The 12,695-nt window shown below is 39.8% G+C and overlaps 1 long non-coding RNA gene across 1 annotated transcript; it reads right to left on the bottom strand.

Moving 5' to 3' along the window:
- Positions 1-8,966: 8,966 nt before the first annotated feature.
- Positions 8,967-9,532, bottom strand: LOC133664672 (uncharacterized). The gene is made up of 3 exons (XR_009828606.1): positions 9,407-9,532; positions 9,147-9,318; positions 8,967-9,059 (listed from the first exon to the last, which is right to left on the bottom strand). It is a non-coding gene; the product is annotated as an uncharacterized LOC133664672 (long non-coding RNA).
- Positions 9,533-12,695: the final 3,163 nt, after the last annotated feature.

The raw sequence follows: 12,695 nt of genomic DNA, 5'->3' as shown, positions 1-12,695 counted from the left end.
ATCTCATTGGAACGGCACCAAACAAAAGTTCCAGCCTCATCACTTTGCCCAATGCAGATTCTGTATTCATCACTGAATATGACTTTCATCCAGTTGTCCTTTTCCTTAGCCCACAGGAACCTTCTTTTTCACTGTTTAATGACGGCTTTCATTTAGCTTTTCTGTATTTAAAACCCATTTTCCTTCTTACACTTCGGTCACAGACGGTGACTCCAGTTTCCGCCCATTTGTTCTTCATTTCTTTTACTGTGCATTTTCTGCTATCAAGACATATTGCTTTAGGTTTTTTTGTCTTGGTCTACCAGTATTTTTGTCTTTTACAACCTACTCATGTTGTTGTTTTCAGATTTTAGACACAGTCAACTGTGAACACAACATATTTTGCAACAATGCGTGAGGATTTAACTTCCTGAAGACAATATCGAAGAAGTTAAATAATCCTATCTCGTGTCGGAGCCATGATTCAGTTCAATCCACCTGCTGCAACAGCTCTCCAAGGTGGGAACACTCCTTGTTTTACTGCAGACTAATGAACATATTTCGTATGAAGCATGTGCTAGCTTTGGAAAAGAAAATTTACAGGGTGAGTCCATACATTCTTTCTCTAAGAAATGTATCGATTAAATATTTATTTTCCGCTATGCTTGATCTAAAAATGAACAAAAATTACTGACTGACTATCACACTTTATTATTCTTGCTTTCTTTTAGAGTTTCTTAAAAGCATAGAGTTGCCATTTGGAAATTACGATAGTTTATCGGTTTTTTTCTCCACAATTGAACAACTGAAGGAACATCCTCCAAATCTGCGTATTCCATTTTTTTTTTTTTTTTTTTTTTTTTTTTATAATGTCCTGCCCAGCTTCTCGGGCAAATCATATAGCAGATGTAGATGCCCATATCGGCTGTTCAGATTTACTTTACAAAAGAGAAGTGTAGGATACTTCTCTTGTTGCCTTACTTGTATTTTGACTTTATTAAATGTATTTATATTATCATTTGGTGCAGCCGGGCCGGAGCAGGAGGGGATAGAAAGAGAGAAAAAGGAAGACAGAGGGGGGAATTGTGGGGACAAGAGGGGGATTAGACAGAGAGACAAAAACAACAACAGCAAACACAACAACAACAACAGAGCAACATCAGCAAATACGACATGTACAAATATGATGGTAAAAGTAATAGCAAATAAGCAGTTAGCGAAAATTAAAAAAAAAAAAAAAATACAGAAATGACAATGAGCATTATTACACTAAAAATGGAGCAATATGAATACCAATAGAAATAGTGCTATTGATAATAAACAATACCAGTACTTTACCTTTATTATCAACAATACAATTGTTCAAATGCAACAATACATATACGTAATGATAACTTGAGATACGAAAGAATGCAGAAAAATGGAGGGGAAGAAAGAGAAGCAACCTTAACCTTGTAGATTGTTATAGTAACAATAGGTTAAGCTTTGTCAGTGTGCCATGTGTTATACCCAGTTTACCCTATGGCAACAACGTTAATATATGTTTGATGAAACGTGATTATGTGCATGAGTGTATGTGTGCATATGTACTTGTATATGTACAGTATGTGTATGTGTGCTTGTACAGTGAATGTATATGTACAGTATGTGTATATGTGTGTACAGCGAATGTATATGTACAGTATGTGTATACAGTATGTGTGTTTGAACAGTGAATGTATATGTACAGTATGTGTAAATGTGTGTTTGTACAGTGAATGTATATGTACAGTATATGTATGTGTGTGTTTGTACAGTGAATGTATGTGTAGTATGTGTATGTGTGTGTTTGTACAGTGAATGTATATGTACAGTATGTGTATATGTATGTTTTTACAGTGAATGTATATGTACAGTATGTGTATACAGTATGTTTGTATAATGAATGTGCGTGTGGATGTACGAACTTTGAGTGTGTAAATATGTACTGTATTTATTTGTATATATATGTGGGAGCGTAGGTACCTATGTATGTCTGTATGTATGTGTGTGAGTATATGTGAATTTGCATGTACAATACATTTGACTCCCAGTGTGTGCGGGAGCCAGAGTACGGCCCCAGCCTCCCCGAGAGCCCATCCCACAAACAGTAGGTGTGGTGCCCAGGGAACCAGGGGCCACCGCCCCCACGCAGCCAAGCCGGATAGCGACAGGAATCCCAGAGCCTGGCCCACCGTGCCGCCCACAAGGGCCAGCAGCAGGCCGCAGACAGACGCACCCGGCAGAGGACAAGGCACGAGAAAAACAGGGGGCAGCCAGACCCCAAGCCAGCGAGAGACCACACCCCACACGGACAGAAAGGCGGGACGCCCCGCCCGAGGGGCCCGGAGACCCCCCGCAACCGGACGGGAAGACCGCCCCCGCCCCACCGGCAACAGGGCCCCCACGAGCCCCCCCCACCCCCGGAGAGCGCGGCGAGGCCAGCCCACGGCCACCCCACCCAAGCCGGCCGCCACAGGACCACCCAGCACGGGGCCACAGGAACCACCCACCCCACCCATAGGGGCCCCAACGATGGAGATGGAACAACCAGCAACCGCCCCGCCGAGTCCCCCCCCCGAGGTAGGGGAATAAATAAATAAAATAAATAAATACATAATAATATATGTATATATTCCATTATTTTTAAGGGGTTTTAGACTTCAATTTGTTGAAGTGTTTTCCCTTATTATGTAGACTGAGTTACTGTGGTTTAATAACAAACAACAAATAACTCAACGAAGGAATTAGAAACATACAAGAATACCCATGAATTTCAGGTCCTTGTGTTTCGTATTTAATCAGCTGCCCTCTCGACTTCGACCCTCTTAATGTACAACTGTCAACAATGTTTACATTTGAAGGACAGAAATTAATAACTTGGCTGTTATCTTTCAACCTCTTGTTATAAAAAAGGGCCTTTTTCTCGTTGAGAATTTGTTTACGTCTGGCAAGGACAAGAATAGTTTCCGAGGTCTGCTGCATGTCCATGAAAAACACAAATACTGAGTTGTTTATGTTCAAGACCACGGTTTCGTAAAATGCGCTCTAGATGTGCTCGAGTGCTGCTTCAGATCATGCACGTCATCTTGTCTAAAGGCCACCATACTATTTTCATTTTAAGGATAGGCTCTGTATTATCAGTTATGTTCGGGCTCCAGCTCATCTGTCTCTTTTCCTTCTTCCACATCACATTGATAAGACGTTCCTGCCTTGTGTTAATTACATGCAGGAATGCACCCCGCTATCTTCAAGTACAGCAGTAGATCTTGTCACTATATTAAATCAAATATTCAATTTGTATGCAGAGTAAAAAGCAGTGCGCTCCCCTCCCTTCATGATGAAGTCTGCTGACTGTATGACTCAGATATGGCCTGATTGGTTTCATGCACTTTTCACTGAAGTAGACAAGAGGATAGACTAAGCGGGGGTGTTACCCATTGGGAATCAGTTAAAGCATGTCAATTATTAAACATCAAAAGCAATTTTTTTCACATGGCAATTTTGATAACCCATGACCCAAGGCACACATTGGAGAAATGTACTATGTTCCTATAGAGACTTTCTCTTTGGGCTTTGTTTACACTGCAGGTCTATTCCGATGTTTTTGCCCATATCTGATTTTTTCACGTCAATGTGAGCGGTACAATTCCGATTTTTTTCAAATACGACCTTTCGCATTTCGTATTCTTTCGTACGCGGATACAAATCTGAGGCTACGTTCACACCGCGGGATAACATATTAATTAGGCTAACTCCGATGTTTTGTTAAATCCAATATTTTTACGTTGTCATGGCGCATTTGTGGCCATATCCAAAATTTTGTCAAACTGGAGTCAAATTATTTCGGCTAGAATTGTCTCTCGCAGTTAGTGACAGTCGGAACCAGAATTGGTAGAAGGCGTCTTCTTTTTGCCTGTTTTATGTTAATTTGTCCAGTATTTATTTTCGCAACTGTCCATTTTGGCAACATATTTGTCTGCTGACATATGCAGTAACACATTGTGTCATTCCCCATTCTATCATTTTGTCAACATTATAAAGGACAAGCTGTAAAAATTTATTATTAATGTACTTGTTCATTTACTGTTAATATCTGGTTATTTTCAGTTTCAACGTGTTCTATCGACACTTCTGTTAAAATGTAATAATCACTTATTCTTCTGTTGTTTGGATACTTTACATTAGTTTTGGATGATACCACAAATATAGGTATCGATCCAATACCAAGTAGTTACAGAATCATACAATGGTCATAATTTAATTCCTCTTGTGTCCAGGGACGTATTTCCTGAGTTTATGTATATGATATAAATTAAAAAAAGAAAAGAAAAAAGATTTTGTGACGCTAAAAAATACAGATGTATCAACTAGATACGCTCTTGTACTTGGTATCATTACAGTGGATGTCAGGTGTAGATCCACCCATGGCATTTGTTTACATTGTGACACCGGTGAGCTATTATATCCTCCTACGGTGAGTAGCGAAGCATGTTTAGCTATTCCTCGTCCTGCAGGGATGATATTTGTAAGAAACTCACTTTATTTGTCGCCATGTAGGCGAGGATTAATCACGTAGCTAAAACACTGCAGATTGCGGATGGACATTAGCCGCTAACTAGCTAGCCATGTTTTAAAGCGCCTCTTCCTAAGGGCGTTTCAGTGTTATAACTTTACATTTATCGTTAGTTTTTAAGCCAAAATGCGTCCGTTCTCCCTTTTCTGTCTACACACTGTGTCTGCTTGTAAGTACTCCCTGATTGTGCGCTGCCGAACATGCTCCTCTGCTGGTAAAACCAGCAATGTCACGACGTGATGACGACACGCTGTCATGCCTGAAAAAAACGGTAATTTTCAAACAGAGTATAGTACCGTTTTTGATTCATTAGTACCGCATTAGTACCCTACCCTACTGGACCGACACGAAAAAAAACCGGACAATTAGGACTGCAGATCATCATGTTGACCTTCCCCCCATCCACATTTATCGGTCCAGGGTCAGGAAACGGGCAAGTAGCATCACTGCAGACACCTCACAGCCTGGTCACAAACTGTTCACACTCCTCCAGGCGTTACAAAACACTGTACGCCGAAACGACCCGTCATGAAAACGTTTTCTTCTCCTGGGCTATCAATCTGTCAAATACATAAACCCTGGAACTAATCTGTCACGGTGACTGTACTAACTCAGTGTTAGGGCCATTGTTGGGCCGTGAGCGCCCACTGGATATCCGTTTCTCAGCTGTGGTCCGTATGGGCCGCAGCGGTACTCTTTTGTAATACACTTTTCCACCACTCATGGCAGTAATGACAATATCAAACAGAAGAAGTCTGGACCTAAAGTCATAGAGAAGTTCCTTCAGCGCAAAAATTATGACTAAAGTGGTTAATCTGTATTTTCATTTGCACTCAACAGTTTAGTTAAGAAACATTATACATTTAGTTTATATATTTTAGCACTACATAATTGTATGTACATTTATTTTTCATCAGTTATTTATGAATCCCTTCTCATGCAATATATTTGATTAGTATTTATTTTTCTAATCAGCCTGACCTAAGCCTGAGGTTTATGTGTTATGATCTTTGTGATTATCACATGGTTTCATATCATTTGACAAGGTTGTAAATTATTTTTTATGTTTGATATGATTATTGAATGTGATTAAATTTAAGAGCAAGATTACTAATTCCGTTTTAATATTTGAGTGGGCCCCTCGAAATCTGAAATCTTCTTACACATACTAGTGAAAAATAATTTCAGATGTGTGCATGTGTGTGTGTGTGTGAGAGAGAGAGAGAGGTTTTCAGTAGTGTGTATGAGAGTGTTTTAGTAGTGTGTGTGAGAGAAAAAAATGTTAATAGTGTGTGTGAGAGCAAAACATTTCAGTAGTGTGCATGAGAGTGTTTCAGTAGTGTGTGTGAGAGAAAAACATTTCAGTAGTGTGTATGAGAGTGTTTCAGTAGTGTGTATGAGAATTTTGTCATTAGGAGTGGTAAAAAAAATTCAACCAGAAGCTACCAAAAGCGCCTTATTGCAGTGAAACTTGCCAAGGGACATGTAACCAAATATTAACATTGCTGTATGTATACTTTTGACCCAGCAGATGTGGTCACATTTTCAGTAGAACCATAATAAATCCATAACATAACCAAACTTCATCAATGTTTTTTGTGCTCCAATGTTATGTGCTCCAAATAAGAGTTGTAGAAGTAATTGGAAACTCTAGACAGCCATGACATTTTGTTCTTTACAAGTGTATGTAAACTTTTGACCACGACTGTAGACTTCCTGGAAGTGTGACACGTTACACGGAATTTTCCTCCAAGCCATCACCAACTAGTCGTGCAGAAAATGGATTATAAATTGCAAGCTACAGAGCCGTGAGCCTGATTTTGTGATCAGTAGGCAGCCTGGCGACACTAAATTGCCCCCGTGTGAGTGTGACTGTTGTGTGTCTATCTGTGTTGGCCCTGCGGTGAGGTGGCGACTTGTCCAGGGTGCAACCCGCCTTTCGCCCGAGTGCGGCTGGGATAGGCTCTGGTATTTTGGCTCTTTCAGTTTGTGGGCTTTCACGTCGGCTCTGAAGGACGTGTGGGCGAGCAGTCGGTGACGGGTGGTGGAACCTTGACGTGAGTTCCTAAAACATACCAATTTCCCTTGTTTTCCGCTCACTTGTCAACAATTAATTTTGCAACCATGTAGTTTGGTGAAGATTTATGATTGCTTATCGCTTTTTGATGAGGTATTGGTCGGATGAACGCGACTGGAATGTGCAGACCGCAGTCGCATTTGATGCACATCTGATTTATTGCCACATACAAAATAGGCCTGGTTTGAAAAAATCAGGATTATACTGATCACATATACACTACCGTTCAAAAGTTTGGGGTCACCCAAACAATTTTGTGGAATAGCCTTCATTTGTAAGAACAAGAATAGACTGTCGAGTTTCAGATGAAAGTTCTCTTTTTCTGGCCATTTTGAGCGTTTAATTGACCCCACAAATGTGATGCTCCAGAAACTCAATCTGCTCAAAGGAAGGTCGGTTTTGTAGCTTCTGTAACGAGCTAAACTGTTTTCAGATGTGTGAACATGATTGCACAAGGGTTTTCTAATCATCAATTAGCCTTCTGAGCCAATGAGCAAACACATTGTACCATTAGAACACTGGAGTGATAGTTGCTGGAAATGGGCCTCTATACACCTATGTAGATATTGCACCAAAAACCAGACATTTGCAGGTAGAATAGTCATTTACCACATTAGCAATGTATAGAGTGTATTTCTTTAAAGTTAAGACTAGTTTAAAGTTATCTTCATTGAAAAGTACAGTGCTTTTCCTTCAAAAATAAGAACATTTCAATGTGACCCCAAACTTTTGAACGGTAGTGTACATGAAAAAATCCTATACAGGTCACATATGGGCAAAAATATCTGAATTGACCTGCAGTGTAAATAAGGCTTTTCATACCTACCATCGTTCTGTTTTTGAGCAATTTCACTTGATCTGTGACGAACTGTCACATCAGGTCTTACTTGTCGCCACGTTTCATTTATCTTCTGCATTTGTTTCCTGTTTGGTTCTGCTTCCTGTCTGTCTCCCTGAGCACTTTTCTGACCCTTGCCTGTCCATGATTGGCAGCATGGCCACACCTGGTCATGGTTGCCAATCAGCCTGCCCCGCCCTCCAGTCAGGGCTCTAAGATTGTTTAGTTGTCTAAATGTTACCAACTCTGTTTGCTGCATGCCCTGAGCTATTGCTTAGAGCAGTGGTTCTCAACCTTTTTTCAGTGATGTACCCCCTGTGAACATTTTTTTAATTCAAGTACCCCCTAATCATAGCAAAGCATTTTTGGTTGAAAAAAAAAGAGATAAAGAAGTCAAATACAGCACTACGTCATCAGTTTCTGATTTATTAAATTGTATAACAGTGCAAAATATTGCTCATTTGTAGTGGTCTTTCTTGAACTATTTGGAAAAAAAGATATAAAAAGAACTAAAAACTTGTTGAAAAATAAACAAGTGATTCAATTATAAATAAAGATTTCTACACATAGAAGTAATCATCAACTTAAAGTGCCCTCTTTGGGGATTGTAATAGAGACCCATCTGGATTCATGAACTTAATTCTAAACATTTCTTCACAAAAAAAGAAATCTTTAACATCAATATTTATGGAACATGTCCCCTAAAAATCTAGCTGTCAACACTGAATATTGCATTGTAATGAATGGAATAGCCTACTTGATTTGATGTTCAGTTTATGAACTTACATTCATATTTTGTTGAAGTATTATTCAATAAATATATTTATAAAGGATTTTTGAATTGTTGCTATTTTTACAATATTTTTAAAAAATCTCACGTAGCCCTTGGCATACCTTCAAGTACCCCCAGGGGTACGCGTACCCCCATTTGAGAACCACTGGCTTAGAGATCCTGAGTTACAATCATTAAATATTTGCCTTACCCGCACGTCGTCCTCCTGTCTTCTGCATCTTGGGGGTCCCAATTACCGCAGCCATGCGATTTCGTGACAGAATGCTCGAGCCAGAGGGTGACCCCGCAGAGACGCCTGTCGGCGACGTGGTGTCCCTCCTCGGAGCCACCTTGCACCTTTTGGATGTGACATCTCCTGGAGGACATGAAGGCCAGGTTTGTGCGGTCCTAGACCCAGGGCTTGATCGTTTCTTCTCCCTAAAATTTGGACAATACCAAGTTCTTAGGGTTTCCTTACCTGCACGTCGTCCTCCTCTCTCCTGCATCTCGGGGTCGAAATTTCCGCAGCCATGCCGAGTTCGTGACATGATCAAGTCTTTTCTAACATTCCACATCGCAAAAAAAGAAAAGTATGTATGATTTGTGCCGATATTGTATCGGATAAATATTGGTCATTACTAGGGTTGGGTATCGTTTGAATTCGTACGATTCCGATTCTTTGTTTCGATTCCGATTCCTGGCGATTCTCGATTCCGATTCTTCTTGTACCATCAATGTGTTTGACAGGTAGTCCCTGGAAGGTGGTATGTATTTTGGGTTGAGAGTTTTCACCATATCCCTGCAAACATAAACAAACATGTAATGTTGCTGTCACTGTTTAGCCCAGTATCAATTAGCTTAGCTTTAACGTTATTGCTTAACTAACTTAAATGTTGGAGATTCCACCTCTGAAAAGGGATGCAGTCTTTTGACTATGTGTGCAGTGACCTTTCTGTGGCACTCTTCCGTCTGTGGCACCGACATCTTCCCCATTGCCGCTACGGTGAACGGAGTACGCTGAGCACATCGCGGAGCCTGGCTAGCAGGTTGTAAATTGTCTATGAAAAAATATGCGGGCTAATTTGTTAGCTGCCTCAACGTTGGCGCAAAACACATTATTTATTGCATATATATTGTTTTACTTACCGGATTCGGACTGCAGTGCAGTCACCGAGGTGCCAGGCTGGGCGTCGGAGCCAGAGGAGGACGGTCGGCGCAGCGCGTCGAAGACGGGACACGCATTTATTTGTACTCCATGAACTCGGAGGTGCTTCATCATGTTCGACGTGCACCCCCCTAAGCACGAAACAGTCCTGTCGTACGTGTTACATTTCGCCGATATTTCATTTTTTTTAGTAAAATAAAGCCACACTTTCGACCGCCGACGCCCGCTATCCATGTTTGACTGACTTGCTCGGCTACATAGGCTATGCTAACACTTCCGGCGGTGGGCGCTTCTTCGTTGGTGTTCAGCGGCTTCTTCTTCCGGTCGGCGGACTTATTCTTTTTTTCCGGTCGGCGGACTGGGTATCGAAACTAGGAATCGAAATTTAAACTTTTGAACGATTCCGGGAGAATCGGAAAGTAAGTCCCGGTTCCAATCGATACTCGATACCCAACCCTAGTCATTACTCAAGGCTCCAAAGTTGGTATTGGAAGTGACAAAGTTGTTCTAAGACACCTGTGGTACAGTAAATATCTCACACTTATGGAGTGTGTGTGCATGTTTCAAAAAAACCCTGAGGACGAAATTGTGTTGCTATTTATTTTGCCTGACCTCACTCCCATGTGCTAGCTTGAATAACAAATGCAAAAAATAAAGTAATCAACCACGCTAACATTTGCTGCAGCTGCGCTACATTATTTGCAGGGGAATCGACAGCGCAAATAAATTGCCTCTCCACCTTGAATTCAATAGTTTTAAAGTCTTTGACGCCATTGATTTTTTTTAGCAATCTTTCTCCTGTGGTTCCAGTCTCATTTGAAGCGTGTGAGTAATAGAGAGAGCAGGGCAGTTAAGTTTGTTTTGTAATTTAAAAATTCAAGGCAAAATAACCAGATTGTACCCTTGGAATGCGTACTGAAGGTACTGGTGCTGACGTAGAAGGTAAAAACCCCAAAAAATTAGTAATTGTTGCCACTTTTCAGTGCAAAATTGGTAATGACTGTCAGTTTGCTGATTGACAATGACTGATAATCATAAGTGGTAATAACACTCAACATTTACTCTGTTACATGACTTAAAGGGAGCCTATTATGCAAAACCAACATTTTATTTTACCTGTTGGTACCTGTATTGTGTATTTGGGATCCCCATAAATCCCGAAAATGAAATCAAACCCAAAACAATCTTCTTCTAAATATGAACCGTTTGGATTTGAAACTTAGTAACGTATTTACTCTTAGTTACATCTACGGATATTCCCATATATGGTAGAAATTTACCTAAAGATCTTTGCGTGAGTCCACCTTTGTGTTTCGATGCTGTAGTCCAGGGGTGTCCAAAGTGCGGCCCGGGGGCCATTTGAGGCCCGCAGCTAATTGTTTACCGGCCCGCCACACATTCTGCAAAAATTGCAAAATTGATAATATTGCAAACATTTAAAAAAACATTTTAAAAAAGTGGAATGAGGTGAAATCTAACAAGAAAAAGTTGCAATGTTGACACAAAGCGGCCATGCAGGCTGTTTTTTTTCTTTTGTCTTTGTTTATTTTCCTTTTTTTTGAAAAAAAAAAAAAAAAGAAAGACTAAAAATCTATGTTATAATGAATTATTACTTAAAAAATATCCCTTTAAAATGTTTTATGTGGGAAAAATATTGCATATATTGTGTGGTTGCCATATAAAAACATCAAAGTTGTATTTGACAAAAGAGCATAAAACAAACAAAATAATAGTTCAAAAGTAAAATCGACAGATACATCTGAAGTTGATCTCGTAATTTAAGAGTTAAAAGTTTTTAAAAAAAACTAATAAAAATGTATCACTTTATGAGTGGGGACCTTTTGGATCCCAAATATATTTAGTAGGATTTTATTTAACTTTTCACTGTGATTACTCAAAAATATTAAAGACTTAAAATCAATGGTGTCCTGCATTTTTGATCTTTTAAGGCTCTAATTACTAAATGCTGCATATTTCAGTTTTACCATAAAAAACTAAGTTGTCTTTGACAGAAAACCTTTTTTTTTTTTTACTTTATATCAACCTCAAGTTGATATAGAGATTTACTGTAAGCGTTAAACAAAAAATAATAAAAAGAATTTGACTTATTTTTAACATTTTAATGACTGAGACCCTTTATAGTCCCCGGGAGCCCTTAAGGTTTAAAAAAAAAAAATCCATATATTTTGTTAAGGTTTGAAAATGAAAAATATCAAAATGGCCCCCGCATGCTTAAATTTTTCCGTGTACGGCCCTCAGTGGAAAAAGTTTGGACACCCCTGCTGTAGTCAATAAGTTACTTTTTTCCTCTATCCTCTCGTTTTGGGGAAGACCGGCACATGCATCCTAAAACCCTCCGCTGTTTCCATTTCCAATACAAAGTAGCCTATAGTTCGACCTTATACTCGTCAGTAGATGCCATATGGAAGCGCTAAGAACTAGAACATGGCTCTTCTTCTTCTTCTTCTTCATTGTTTATAAACGGAGCTAGTGCATTCCCGTCACCCTCCGGATGTGAAGGATCTTTTCCTAATAACTTACAACCTAAATGTATACGCCATTATATGTCATAATCTGTTGGTGGTGAACGCCAAGATGCAGGGATGGCAGGCATGGCGCAGGAAAACATGACTTTAATATCAAAATGCAGGGAAAACAGGAACCAGGAGACAGGAAACAATCATCGAGCCCTGACTGGAGGGCGAGGCAGGCATGAATAGCAGCCAGCTGATTGACAACAGGTGTGGCCAGGCTGCCAATCAGCAGCAGGTGAGGGGAAACAGCGCTCAGGGAGACAAGGAGGAAATGGAACCAAAATAAGAGTACTGACAGGAAAATAAACACAAACCAAGGAAACACAACCCGACGTAAATGTGACAGATCGTCACATTATACTTTATTTTAAAATAAATATATAATTATTAAACCCCTATATATGTGTATATATATATATATATATATATATGTATATATATATATATATAATCAGAGGCTATTTCATCCCTACAAGCCTGTTTCGCGTAGGTTTCCCTGAAGAGCCGGGAAACCTGCGAAACAGGCTTGTAGGGATGAAATAGCCTCTTTGTTTTTTAGTGACCTAACGTATGTATATATATCCAGTAAATGTTTCAAAAATGTTTGAAAAGGTAGCACATCCCAAAATTAAGACTAGTAGGACAAAATACTCACATTTCACTTGATTTATTGCTCACATCAAAAAAGAGGAACGCTTACGCGTTTCGGCACGTGGCCTTCGTCAGAGCGTTTAAG

Source organism: Entelurus aequoreus, linkage group LG02 (assembly GCF_033978785.1).
Source record: "Entelurus aequoreus isolate RoL-2023_Sb linkage group LG02, RoL_Eaeq_v1.1, whole genome shotgun sequence".
NCBI lineage: Eukaryota > Metazoa > Chordata > Actinopteri > Syngnathiformes > Syngnathidae > Entelurus > Entelurus aequoreus.
Note: the sequence above shows the minus strand (reverse complement) of the source record. Positions and strands in the feature narration are given on the sequence as shown.